This window comes from Geotrypetes seraphini, chromosome 12 (genome assembly GCF_902459505.1).
Source record: "Geotrypetes seraphini chromosome 12, aGeoSer1.1, whole genome shotgun sequence".
In the NCBI taxonomy this organism is placed as follows: Eukaryota; Metazoa; Chordata; class Amphibia; order Gymnophiona; family Dermophiidae; genus Geotrypetes; species Geotrypetes seraphini.
In genome coordinates this window covers 4,329,033-4,344,022 of record NC_047095.1, presented here as the reverse complement: position 1 = coordinate 4,344,022, position 14,990 = coordinate 4,329,033, and the positions used below count along the sequence as shown (strand labels likewise).

Here is a 14,990-nt window from a genome sequence, read left to right as displayed (position 1 = left end):
TACAAATTCGATAGCCGGCACCTACAATCTCCTTGCCGGTGATGCTAACTTACACCTCGAACAGGAAGAGAACTCCAATGTAGCTGACCTTCTCCTTCCTTACCTCACTAGGTTTCTCCAAGCCTCCCCCGACTTCCACCCATAGGAAAGGGCACCACCTCGACCTGATCACCTTTCTCTCCAATGTCCCTACCACCCCCAGCTTATGCCTCATAGGAGAAACATGGGCTAATACGCCTTGGTCGGACCACCTCCTTTGTAACTTCAAATTAACTTGGATCAAAAAACTACCTGAAATGAAAACTAGGACCAACCCTAAAATGCAAGAGAAGGTCATGCCTAACTTTCCTCATATCCTTTATTCCCTCATTACATCTGACTTGTATCTCCTCTCTCTTCTGTCTACTCATGCAGTTTTTATCTCACTCTTCAGTCTTCAATCTACTGTATATTTCACTTACTTATCAACTTTTCATCTCCTCTTCTCATTCCCTTGCTCTCCCATTTTTCCTGTCTCACTCCATCTTACCTCTTATTCTTCTTTCACCCATTCCAATTACTTCACTTCTACCATCTATACTCACCATCCTCCTCTCATTCACCTGCCCTCCTCCACATGGTTCTCCCTTATAGTCCAGTTACTCCCTGTTCCCTCTGCCTTCTCTTCCAACCTTATGGTCCAGCAGCTCCCTGCTCCCCATCCATTCTTATGGTCCAACATTTCTAGGTTTTCTTCCCCTTCCCTATGGTTCAGCAATTCCCTCTCCCCTCTCTCTATCTTCCCCATATGATTCCAGAAACACTCAGTCCCCCTCCCCCAACAGGCCAGAAGATGACTGTTCCCTCTTCCATACTCCTCTACCCTTATGGTCCAACATTTTCCTGTCCTCTCACCTCTTTCTTCCTCTCCTATGATCAAGCAGCTCCCTGTTTGATCTCCCTCAATCCTCCACCCTAATAAGCTTGTCCTTCTCTTCCAACCCTATGATCCACATCCCTTCTCCCTTCCTCTCCACACATATGGTCCAGCAATTCCATATCCCTTCTCCTCCACCCTTGTGGTCCCCAACAGCTTCCTGTCCTATCTCTCCCACCTTTCCTCATGATCCAGCAGTTCCATATCTCCCCTTCCTCCCTCTAAAGGTGCAACTTCAAAGTGCTGGGAGGGGGAAAAAAGCAGTAGAAAACCCAGCTCAGCCAGAGAAGACTGCACTAACCCTGATATCAAGCTCCTTCCTGGGATATTTAGACAGCTTTCACTTGCAATGCATCTGCACAACAGAAATTAAAGCCTGCTACATAAGGTTTGTTGCTGGCACACTGGGAAAGGAGTGTGTCAGCAGGATTAGTACTGTAGTAGTGTCCCCGGTGTGTCACCTTTTGTGCAACAGAGGCTTTTGAACCAAACTCTGACTAGGTCTGAACCAAACTATTATGGTTGCCTCTCTGCTTCCTGCATCTACATTCTGAATACCATCCCAAGGACACTGTGGCATACCAAGAAGCATCTGCATTTCATCAGTGTGCAGAGTTGTGAGATGACAGATTTATAGGGCACAACAATGTGATAAGACCCCTTTAGGCCCCCTCATGAGGCGCCTGTAACATAAGGAATGGTGTCTGAACCAACACATACCGAAGTGTTTTCCAGGCCTACTTTTCATCTCCTGGGCAGAAGGAATGTGTGATCTGATTGGGCCAAAACAGTCACCTGAGGATACTGGGCCGAGGTCTGTGACCAGCCTATGGTGTGAAGAAAAAAGGAACTTTGGCATTTGGAAAGAATGGCGCTTGGTCTGCTAGCTCTAAGAGACAATACCTCCATGCCATCTAAGTACTGGACCTGTCTCTATTCCACAGTACAGAGAAAGCAAGCTTATACGGTAATCATGGCTTCTCACCTTGTGTAAATGACTAGCTGCAGTTGCTAGCCGAGAGCCGAGACTGCCTCTTTACTACCCAGATTTTATCCCTGTAATCTTCTGGATATGGCCAGAATCTCATCCTTTTGTAATCTGCCTAGAATCTCAAGGTATTGGCAGAATAGAAGAAACTAATGTAATGTAATGTGGTCAGCTTGCAGGTCTGATCAATGTGAGCAGAAGAAATTTATTGTTCACCAGGACTGCTAAGACATTGCCAGGGGAAGTCTCCAGGGATTTCTTCCATAATTTGGGGACAGCTAGATCTGGGTGTCTCTCAGTCAGTGTTATTACATAAGGGCATGGTTGTTTAGCCAGATATAATGGCTGTTCATATTCTACTCAGGAATTTTTTTAGAACTGTAACAGGATATTTAATTCAGATATATATTTTTGTATTATGCACTGCTATATGTATTTTATTTAGTCTTAGTATCATTCTTTGTGTGTTTGAATGCATTTTGCTAATTATTATCGCAAGTATTTGGTGGAAGGAGTGGCCTAGTAGTTAGAGCTACAGTCTCAGAACTCTGAGGTTGTGGTTCAAATCCCATGCTGCTGCTCCTTGTGACCCTGGGCAAGTCAGTCAATCTTCCATTGCCCCAGGTACATTAGATAGATTGTGATCCCACTAGGACAGATAAGGAAAATGAAAGAGTACCTGAAAATAAATACAGTGGAACACTGATTATCCAAACTCCAATTATCCGAATTGCTTCAGGGGATCTTGGGTTATATTTGAGTTCCCCTTGAAATACTACTCCTATCACTCTCCTTCCCACAAGTGCTCCTTCTCTGTTTATGTTTATGTTTATTCAGGTTTTTGATTGAACGCTTTTTCGAAACTACAAAGCGTTGTACAAAATATAAAATTAACATTTAAACAAAAATTTAACAAATAAAACTTACATTACTGTGATAACACATCTATTATTAATTGAATAATAATAAAAAAAACTACATGACCGACAACAAATACGTACTAGGTAAAAAGGACCGAAAAGCCCCTGGACACGAATAGGAAGAGGGGGAGAAATACAATCGGTATAGAAAATGTTAGAAACATTTAAGGTAAACACAAAAGGGAATTGGGAAAATAAATGTAGAAAACAAGATTAAGTTAATTACTAAAACACAGTTGATCAATTAAAAGCATCTTTAAAAAGAAAGCACTTTAAATTGCTTTTAAATTTTTGTAAGTTTTTTTCCATTTTTAAGTGTAAAGGAAGAGTATTCCAAATCATAGGGGCTGTCACAGAAAAGATTGAGGTACGACGTGTACCAATTATTTTTAAAGATGGAATGTTAAGATTATATTGTGAAATAGATCTTAAAGCTCTCGGAGGGTCATATGGGATCAAAAGTCTGTCTATAAATGCTGGTGTATTGGTCTGTAAAGTTTTAAATGTCAAGAGGGCGATTTTATAAGTTATCCTGTGTAGGACAGGCAACCAGTGGGCTTTTTGAAGCAGTGGGGTAACGTGGTCAAATTTCTTTGCGCCCAAGATTATCTTAATGGCTATATTTTGGATCAACTGCAAACGTTTTAAGTCTTTATGATAAATCTGCTTCTGCCACCGCTGCCATAAGGCCAGTCTAGCACTCCCCCGAACCTGGAGACTTTCCCCACCATCAGCACAGCCCCTGCAATGATTGGACATTAATTTTTTTTCTTTTGCTTTTAATAAAAATGAATACCTTCAGCACAACCCCCCCCCCTCCCAGACAAGGCAGCATTCCCCCTCCCTCCCTGAACAGGTACCACCAACCCCCTCTCGGACCCACAGGAAAGACCCCCAGGCATATCTTGTTTACCTGGTGGTCTAGCAGCAGCACTGGGGCAGGAGTGATCCTACTCACTCCTGCCCATGCTCTGTCAGCGTTGAAAATATCACGGGCCAGGGGGGGAATACGTGCAATAGCCCAGTCTATGACCATGGATGAACCAGTGCATCTAGCTCTGCACTTCCTGGTTCGTATCTTTCGCTAAAGAACCAATTCGCCTTTTCTTTGCAGGTCAAACATCGGATGACCCCCTTCTCCTCACAATGATGAGAGATCAAAAATTCTGGGACTTTCCCCATGACTCTGATGATATCATAGAGTGCATCCGCTACATAATCTATTCCAGCTAACACAAGCAATGGCAAGGGCTTGGACTCCATTAGGCTCTGATTTTGTAGCCTGGAATGACAGGCGCATGCCACAAAGGAGGCTGCAGCCTTAATCCATAAGGCTAGTGCTCCAAAGTGCCTCCTGAGGACCATATCCACCCTGTGGTCCTGTGAATCCTTTAAGACCACACATCTCTCACTGGGTAGGGAAGTGTGCTTGGTCACTTGGACAACCATGGAATCCACCTTTGGCAAAATAAACTTTGACTGGAATTTCTGATCCATGGGATAGAATTTAGCCACCCTCAGGGAGCCTTTGGGGGTCTCCAGGGCTCTGTGAATAGGATCGGTGAATGGAGGGATCCTCTCCCTGGTCTATGGTAGAATTCGCCTCCTGGTCCTTCAGGTGGGAGGCTGCTTATCCCCTCAGAGAAGTCTCACTTTGAGACAATAAGGGGAATAAATCTGACTCCTTGTCCTCAGAGTCCCTGTCTGATGGACCAAAGTCCGGAATAGCCTCTGCTCTCGTTGAAGAAGAGCTCTGATTGTCCAGAGGCCTTCACACTCGGCCTGACTAGTGGATTTGTCTTGCACATATGACTTTATTTTGCTTGGGATCTTTATTTGTACTATACAGCATTCACACTATATAGTTTGCATCAAAAATATAATGCTGTAATACTTCTTATTGTTTTTATTGTTTTTGAAAAAATATTTTTTCTTATGCTTTCTTAATACTCTATATCCACAACCTTTGTTAAGTGAAAGACTCTTTACAATGTGCTCAGTGCTCCTTCACTCAGGTCATTAGCAAAACGCTGTAACCGTGTGTGTGACTGCTGGGAACCATCATCGCACATGTATGTTCCCACCTATATATTTACTCTACTTCATAAAAACACCAACTTTAAATTGTTACTTATCTTTAGCACAGATGTTCCACAGTGATGATGTTCAATGAGGATCTGCAATTCACGTTTTTTTGTTTATTCATGCAATATCAGGAAATTATATTAAAACTTTCAGTCATTTCATTGTTCTTTTTCTTATTTCTCTGGTTCTCCAACTCCAGCTGAGTTTCGAATTACATCATCAGAGAGACTCCATATAAGTTGAACTGCATTGAAATAAACTCTAGGGTAAAGGCCTGAAAGGGAACTCTCTTTACCTCTTAGGATGTAGTAATTGGCTTTTCTTGGGCTGCGAAGCATCTATGCCCATACGGTGCGCATGGCTGCTGTCCAGGGCTAGGGTTACCATATAACTCCAGAAAAAGAGGACAGATTGAGACATCTGCATTTTACTTCCATTGATTTCAATGGAAGTAAAACCCAGATGTCTCAATCTGTCCTCCTTACTTCCACTGCAAGACATGGGAGGGTATGTTCTCTCAGGAACCTGCAACAAGCTGCAGAAACCCTAAGAGAACATACAACCAAGCTTCGTGGGCAGAGCATCTCTACACTCACCAGAGATTTTTCCATTCTAAACCAACAAACTTTTCCACCAAAATTCAAATTCATAACCAATGGACTTCCCTGTTCTCAATCAGGTCAGTTGATCCACTATATAGCATAACCTGAAAAAGTAACAGCATAATGGCTAAAACCAGGGCTGTGGAGTCAGAGTAAATTTCGGGTACCTGGAGTCGGAGTCAGAAGTACAAAAAACTGAGGAGTCGGAGTCGGAACATTTATCTACCGACTCCATTTTTGAACTTGGCATACCAATCACGAGCGATTCTTTCAGCTATAGCACCCACTATATACACAGCACAAATGTTGCGAGCAGCTTCTGCAGCCTTAGAACCTTGATTAAAAGCAAAAAGAAGGTGGTGTCGAAAATGCTCATTTCTCTCAACTTGACATTCCATTTTAACGATCTGAAAATTAACCAGTGCTGTGGAGTCGGAGTCGAGGAGTCGGAGTCGGAGGAAATTTCGGGTACCTGGAGTCGGAGTCTGAAGTACAAAAAACTGAGGAGTCTGAGTCGGAACATTTATCTACCGACTCCACAGCCCTGGCTAAAACGTTGGTTTCTACCTGACAAAACGCAGTGAAACCTGGAAACCTGCAACAAGCATGATGCCAGCTGCAGAAACCCTGAGAGAACATACAACCCAGCTTCATGGAGAGAACATCTCTAAACTCACCAGAATGAGAAACTAATTAATTTTCCTGCCAAAATTCAAATTCATAACCAACGGTCCTCCCTGGTCTTAATCAGGTTATTTGGCCCACTATATATAATGACAAACTGCAGACCTCACAGCATACCCTGAAGAAAGCCACAGAATGATGGATGAAACATTGGTTTCTACCCGACAAGTGACAGCGAGACCTGGAAAACTGCAAAGAGCATGATGCCAGCTGTGGAAACCCTGACAGAACAGCTACTAATGATTTAAAATGTACTGGTTTGAGATGTCAGAACAACTATACAGCCCCACAAGATGCTAAAGGTCTCCCTCCTTCCCAAACCTGGACTTCATAGTCAATCAGGTTTTCAGAATAGCTGCAATGAATATACAGTAGATAAGATTAATTGCATATGCTAAGTATGGCGACTAGAACAGTGCTTCTCAACCCAGTTGGGTTTTCAGGGTTTCCACAATGAATATGCATGACAGAGACCTGCATACCAAGAAAGCAATGCATGCAAATATATCCATGCACATTCACTGCAGATATCCTAAAAGCCCAACTGGCTGGATGTACTCCGAGGACTGGGTTGGGAAACATTGAACTAGAGGCAGGCTATCATTAACACCACTATTCTAAAAGGTACCAGGAGTGATCCAAGGAACTGGTAAGCTTGATGTCAGTGTCAAGTACACTAGTAGAAATTATTAGAAAAATTTTTGATTTATTAAAATTTGATTAATTGCCTTTCCTCAAAAGGATAACAAGGCAATGCACAGATTCAATAAAATAAAGCCATTCTTAAGAGTAAAAGAAAGAAAGCAAAAAGGGACAAAAATATTATGTACAGTTAAGAAGAGACTGCTGAGCTAGTGGATGCCCGGAAAGCTGTCTGGTTCCAGCCAAACAGAGAAGGCCTTGTCAAAGAGATGCATTTTCAGAAGTACTCTAAACTTGGGTTAATAATGCTCTAATCGGATAAGGGAAGGCAGGTGTTCCAGAGCGATGCAGCAAGTCATAAAAAGGCACAAGTTCAATTAGATTCATAACAGGCTTCTTTCAGAGAGGGAATTTGCAAATGATTATCAGTGACGAAGCGGAGGGCTCTAGATATTCTTTATAGGGAACCAATATGGAAAACTGAGTTCTGAGAACTAAGTGAAATAAAATTGCATCAAATCAACCAGTATCAGGAAGCAATATTAAATTGCAATGTTAGGAACAATGGTGAGTCACATAAGTTAGAAAGAGGTTGTACATAATTAAAAGGATTGATAATGTTACAAACCATCTTTAAAAGACTTCAGAATCCCCCTCCCCCAAGACCTACTAAGTGTAACTTTAGTTACTGTCACATTGGTAGAGACTACAGTACTTTTATAATAAAAAATGGAATCATTAGTCACATGGGTAAAAATGATAATGTTAGGAATGTGTTAGTGTCAATATGGTTTCAGAAAAGAGAAGTCATTTCTTACTAAAGTGACTTCTCTTAAAATGTCAACAAGAAGGTGGATAAAGGGGATCCCACTCTTATATAAGTCTACTCACATTTCCAAAACCTTTTTTGAGAAGGTCCTTCAAATGTTCTTAATGAAGTCATATTAATCATGTAATAACAGAAGTCCGGCACAGATCAGAAACTGGTTAAAAGAAACAAAGGGTCATTTTTCACAGCAAAGAAAGGCAAACAGCACTTCCCCATGAGGATCTATGCTGGGATGAGCACTGTTAAGTATAAAGTATTATAATTTATTTATTCAAATTTAGCTCACACCTTTTCTGTGATAGCACAAGGTGAGTTAGATGCAAGTACAGTTAGCATTTCTCTGTGCCCAGAGGGCTTACAATCTAAAGACTAAATTTACTAATGTATCAACATGTGTTAATCCAAGTTATATGCTTAGTAAATTGGCCCCATTAAAAATAACAGGGCTTGCCTTAAGTTACATTAACATAGCACATTAAAAGCTAAACGTAGCAAAATGCGCTACTGCATGTTGATAAATCTAGACCAAAGTGTGTTATACAGGCTGATACAATGTAACACATTGGTAAATAGATCCCATCATGTAAACTATCCCTGAAGTAAATAACATAAGAACTGCCATAACCGGATCAGACCCTGGGTCCATCAAGTCCGGTGATCCGCTCACGCGGAGGCCCAGCCTAACATCCGTTATTGTGCATTATGTGGTAATACATTTTAGTAAATCTAGCCCTTTGACTGTAAAAGGGAGATTGCCAAATCTGCAGCTTACTGAAAACTATTCATGATAATCCAAAATGGATGGCTAAGAGTTACAAAGGGATTACAGAAACCCAAGTAAAATATCAAGTGACAGATTAGCTCCAACACAAATAAATGCAAACCAAGGCACACAAGAAAAGCAATCCATTTATAGCCAAACCAAAAATGGGCTTTAGGTTGCAAATATTCCAGAAAGATCCAAGAGTATCAAAGGGAGTCTTCTTAAAAATATCAAACTTCTTCTATTTTACAAGAGATAAAAGCAGTGCCCTAGATCAGATCTGTCTAAACTTTTTAACCAAACAGCTAAATGTCAGTTTCTCACTTACAAAGACTAATGAACAATTTTTAGAAGTTATTAACAACAGCAACCTGAATTTTGCACTTTTTTGCATGCCAAACAACAAACTGTATATTTAATTATAAAATTAGTCTTCCAACCTTGTTCATGTCCACCTAATTTGGATTTCTGTTGAGTAGGGAAATGGAATCTTAAGTATCACCACTGGCAATCTTAACGGATAGCGAGAGCAGTGCCATAAGAGAAAATCAGAGCTGTAGCAATAGAAGAATTAGAGATAGGAGAAAGGGGATTGGAGGCGATATTCCAGGATCTGAGGAGGGGCGGAATATTTCATGATCAGGAGAACAGACTCTGGAAATAAAGGTGGAGGGAGATAGATGTGTCTACCAGGGGTAGCAGAATATCTTTTTTTTCATTTGGGGTAAGGAGAAAACAAATAAATCAACCCCAGCTCTCTAGATATTAATGCTGTGTGGACAAAACATTGGGTCAGCAACAGGCCCAGCAGCCTACCCCTAAAAGTACTAGGGAGGATGATTGATCAAAAAATAACTGGGGGGTTATCTAAAATTACTGGGGGGGATGATTGATCTAAAAATACTATGGTATGGGCGCAGACTGGGGGCGGGTTGGATTGGGGTAGGCTGGCTGCCACTACGCGTGTCTACCATTAGATGTGCCCACCTCTAGACGTGCCCTGTCCCAACCTACCACTAGACCACCAGGGGGGGACAGAGTACAGGGCACATCATTTGGTCCAAATTTTTTTTTCTTGGTTTTTCCCTCCTCTAAAGGTGAGTGAGTCTTATGGTGAGGTGAGGTGAGGTGAGGTGGAGCGAAAAATACGGTATTTTCATGCTGGGCTTTGCAACACGAACTGCTCACACTGTGCTTATTGCATTGCATTTCCAGCACATGCACACATTCACGCCTCTTTCCTGCGCATGTGCCAATCACTATCAGAAGCGACTCAACGCATGTAAATTTAGCGAATCTTCGCTACTATCCGCCAACCTCATTTACATGCATGAGTTTTTTTGAGAATGACTCGTGTTTTTGAATTTCCTACAAGAATGCATGTGACATTGCCTGTCAGTTTTTAACAGTTTTTTGAGAATCCTGGCCTAAATCCTTTAAATAACTGGCTTAATCCGCAAATCTATAGTGAAATGGTGAATGGACTCTTCAATATGTAAATGTTCACGCTCAAGCACAGTACAGTCAAACCTTGGTTTGCAAACATAATTCGTTCCAGAAGAATGCTTGTAATCTAAAGCATTCGTATAACAAAGTGAATTTCCCCATAGGCAATAATGGAAACTCAAGACAATTCATTCCACAACCCTAAAACTTTAATACAAAATACTATATGTACTCGTATTACAAGATCTCGCTCATTTAGAACAGTCACTACACTCCTGCAGCATCAGAGAGAGAAGAACCACCAGCTCAGTTGTGACGATGTAACGCATATATGTATACTATATGTACTCGTATTGCAAGACTTTGCTCATTTAGAACAGTCACTACATTCTTGCAGTGTCAGAGAGAGAAGAACCATCGGCTCAGTTGTGATGTGTGTATAGGGTATGTACTTGCATTGCAAAACATTGCTTGTATATCAAGTTAAAATTTAATCAAATGTTTTGCTTGTCTTGCAATACACTTGCAAACCAAGTTACTTGCAATTCAAGGTTTTACTGTATTTTAAACTCCAATTGCTGGGGATATATAATAAATTCAGTCATTTCCACATTTCAAAATTAAGTGATGGTTGAATGGATTCTATTTTTGTTTAGATTTGAGTGGTGATATTTGTGTATTTAAATATCCAATTCTCGTCTGTAATAATTGTGGTAGTTGAAATTGCCTATTATTATACTATGGCTCAATTTGGCAGCTTTCCTAATTTCTGCAAACATTCTCATCTGTCTCTTTGTTCTGTCCTGGCGAACGGCTCTACCAGTCTACTCCTTCCCTTCACACATGGAATTTCTATCCATAAAGATTTCAAGTTACTTTCTGAGGCCAACCAAAACTGCTTTTTTCCAGTTGCAGCCAAAATCAAAGTTGCAGCCGAAACTGAAAACTGAAGTTGGTTGTGTGACTGTAAACCAATGAGGCCCACTGGGGAATGCTGTTGGCAGCCCTTTGCTAAACCCACAGGAGATTACCCTCCAGGCCCAGGAACTGCATGTACAGGCTGACAACTGGGATTGTTATTTAACAAAGACTTCTCAACAAAGTCTGGTATGTTTAGGTTCCCAAGTCTGTGCATATGTACTTAAACATAGTTTGGGATAGGTCAGACAGAAATACTCTATAGCGCTTCAGAAGCCATGTAAAATGTGCTGATGGCACAGAGCCCACCAAAAATTGTTCCAGCTTGGTTGCTGAATTCTGGGAATCCACAGGAGCAGTTTGAAGACTATTTGTTGCTAGTTCTAGAGGGAAGTGTGCATTTGTTCATAGCCCCTGATGCAGCCTTTGCAAGCAAAACATGGCCAAATTGAGCATCGTATTTCTTTGGTGCAATAAAAACTTTTACTATTACTCTGGTCTTGTGTGGTGGTCTGCTGTTTTGTTTTGATTATATGCTGATCTGAGCATTATAGATCTCTGCCTTTGCTTTGATCCCAATTTATAATCCTTGCCATCTACCTCCACCCTTGCAACAGAGAAATGACGTTAACTGATATTTACTTTCCTTTAGTGAGCTCCTGAGAAAATTAAAGTCATGGGATAGGAGGCAATGTTTTGGTGTGAATTAGGAATTAGTTACTGGGTCTTATTACCATCCCTTTTATAATCATTTCTAGCATGGTCTGGAATTAGGCAGCTACGATTTAATGCTAAAAATATGCAAATTTATGCACTTAGGCTCCAGAAACCCAAGGAAACGATACAGTTTAGGGAGTAAAGAACTTTTGTGCATGAAAGAGGAGCAGGATTTGGGTGTGATAGTATGTGATGATCTTAAGGAGAGAGATGCTTGCTTGGAGGGTAGGGTGAGAGAAGCCAGAAGACTATCATGGGACTCCACCTCACTAACAGCAGCAGATCAGGTACGCAGCCTAGGAGTAGCATTAGACGGCCACCTGTCCCTATCCAACCACATATCTCAAAGAGCCACCTCCTTCTACCACCTCCGCCAACTGAGAAGACTCAAACCTTACATCTCCAAACCTGACCTAACCCAACTCCTCTACGCCTATGTTCTCTCCAGGATGGATTACTGTTAACTCCCTATTTAATGGAATGACCAAAAAAAGATCTCAAACGCCTCCAGCGCGTACAAAATGCAGCAATCCACCTCCTACACAACCTCAACTACCATGACCCTATCTCTCCAGCCCTCCGCGTAGAGCACTGACTCCTGATCAACCAACGCTGTGCTTTCAAGGCCTTGGTGATAACACATAAAAGAATCTACGCCACCACCCCAGCATACATAGTATCCAAGCTAACCCTGTACACCCCCACCTGCCTCCTCCGCTCTGAAAAGGAGAAACGCCTATGTATCCCCCCAGGAAGGTCTCTCCTGTCAGAAACTGCCCACAAATGCTCCTACAGCCACTTCAACCCCCCATCTCTGGAACCAATTCCCCCCACAAATCAGACTACAGAACTCTCTGATGACCTTTCGGAAAGCAGAAAAGACCCTCCTCTTCAACTGAAATCCTAACTGCAAATTACCCCTTGACCCCTTATATTCCCCCTCCTTTCTGCACTCTCCTGTACTTAAGTTGCTGTATAGTCTTGTACTGTCCAAAATGTTTTCCATTGTGAATGTTGGCTTGTAACCCATTCTGAGCTACTGGGAGGACAGGATAGAAATCGAAATAAATAAATAAGAGAAGCTGGTTGGGGAGAGAGATGCTGGCTCAGAGGGATAGGGGGGAGATATGATGCTGGATGGGGGTGTTAGGGGGACAGAGAGATTCTGTCTTGAGAGGGGATAGGGGAGAGGGATGAGAGATGCAGACTTCAGGGGGTAGAGGAGAGAGGCTGGCTCGGGCAAGGGGGTGGAGGGAGATCCTGCACACCAAGAGGCACAGAAACATAGAGAAGGGGTCCAAGAGTAGAGACTGGGACACTGAAGCAATGCTAGGGATAGACATGGAGAAGAATGCTCGATGGGAAGAGAGCATTGAGAGAGGGGCATAGAAGTACTCCTGGCAGAATTCTGCAAGTGCAGAATTTGTGCAGAATTCTTCACCCCCTCAGGACACACAGAATTCTGCACACGCTGTGTAGAATTTACTGCAGATAGGGGAAGTAGAGGAGGAAGTGAACCATTGCAAAGTGGGTCATTTCTTCCTCATGTACCAGTTTAAACCCAACCTGTTTATGTGACCTGCAAACTTGCACATCCAGAATACGGTAAGGAGTAACACAAGGACATTGCTTGTAAAGGGATGATTTTGACGGAGGGATGATGGATGCCGAGGAATGGAGAGGGACACAGAGGGGAAAACCTCAAGATAGAGATGGGGGGGGACAGATGCTGGACAGGACAGATAGGGACAAAATGTATAATGGCGAGGCGATCCTGGGAAGACAGTTACGAAAAAAACAAAGAAAAGGGACTCTGGATCTTAAGTGAATAGAAAAATAAACTGCTCCGATAACAAAAGATAGAAAAAATAGTTTCTATTCTGAATTTACTGAAATATATCAGCTTTCAGAAATGTTTTTCAACAACATAAAGGACAAAGGGAGTATTATGAAAACAAACCAGCCAAATTTCATTAAGGTGGACTTTTACAAACCTGTGCTGCAAACTGCTAAAAGAAAGTAACTAAATGAGAAAAAGCTCTTTGTTTCCTCTAATATAATTTAATGGAAAAACTGAATTGTACTGAAATTCTGGATAATAATTAGCTGAAATATTGTTTAAATTTTGTCAAATAAGCGTGCAGAATTTAGATTTTTAGCGTAGAATTCCACCAGGAGTTAAGTGACTCACTGATCATAAGTGAAATGGTTACTTGTTTGTTGAACCACTATACTCAAAATGTTTTGGTGAATAAGAATATTCTTTTTTTTCTGATAAAGTATAATCCAGACTGTAACAAATTTCTTTTAGTGATTTTCTCCTCTGGTGTTTCTTTTTGGTTCCCCTTTTCCTATGTGGTTTTCAGAAAACTATGGATTTAATATTACATTGGAATACTTTTATTCTATAAGGCTGTGTACAATAATGCTCTTTTAATCCTACCAAGAGGTTAAAACCAAATAACAAAGCCAGACAAAACAAAAACCAAAACAGCAACAATAAAAACAATGAGCAAACAGAACAAACTTCCCTGGCTCTTAAAAATTTTTGAAGAACACTGAAGTTGCCTAAATATATTTCCTTTTCTGCATCTGCTTATCGAGCAGGTGGGAAAGTTGACACCTTGGGCCACAGCCTCAAGACTTTGTGTACTTCACTGTAGGTCCTCCAGGGCTCCCTCCCCAGACTCCCCCAATTCCTATAGCATAGATACCATTTAACTCACCAATCACCCTAATTCACACGTATTCAAGGACCCAGGATGATGATCATCAGCCTCATCCCCGGTGATTTGGCAACTCTCTCCTCCACTCTTCCTAGTCTAGTATGTCTCCCCCACGTCTCTGACTCCGCAGCCCAGCTTCTCTCCCAAACTGTCGCAATCTTTTACCTTCCAAAATTGTCTTTGAAGTCGCCGACAGCAGCAGCAATTCACACGGCTTGCCCGCCGCGCAGTAGCCCCAGAGATTCCCCTCTGCCAGGTCCCGCCCCGCCGGAAGCAGGAAGTTGCATCAAGGAGGTGAGCACGAGAGGGGAAGGAACGAATTTGCGTCAGAGGGGGCGGGACGCTAGTGACGTGTCATGAAGGGATTACTTCTGTTGTCAGAAGAATAGGACGCGCGGACTAAGCGAGCTGAATGAATGCTAGATTGCGGGCGGGGGGGAGAGAAAAAGAAGGAGGTGAAGAGATAAGGGGGCGGGAGTTGGTCGTTGAGCCCTTTGCTTTTTACAGCGCATGGAGACGTTGATACATAGGACCGGTTTTGTCCTTGTGTCGGGGTTTTCCGGGAGTTGCCTGAAGGAAGGGTGTAGGACCGTCCTTGTTGCAAATCCTCAAGGCGAGAGCTCCCGTCGAATCTGGAGCCGCAGTTTACCTTAGGCGTTGTGTGTGTGTTCATAAAGGTCACACCACCAGCCTGCCAACAGGGATGGATTAGCACTATTGGGCCCTAAGCAAATATATATTTGTGCCTCCCCTT

General features: G+C 42.1%; 1 protein-coding gene across 7 annotated transcripts in view; it reads right to left on the bottom strand.

The window, feature by feature from the left end:
* The window catches only part of NEK7 (NIMA related kinase 7), a 155,855-nt gene extending 141,304 nt beyond the window's left edge, over positions 1-14,551 (bottom strand). For 2 of the 7 annotated variants that reach the window (XM_033916735.1, XM_033916741.1), the window contains exons 1-2: positions 14,402-14,536; positions 7,729-7,820 (exon numbers count right to left, since the gene is read on the bottom strand). The gene's annotated coding sequence lies outside the window, so the exon portion shown is untranslated. The other 5 variants (XM_033916734.1, XM_033916740.1, XM_033916737.1 and 2 more) reach the window with 4 other exon arrangements.
* Between the last annotated feature and the right edge of the window lie 439 nt (positions 14,552-14,990).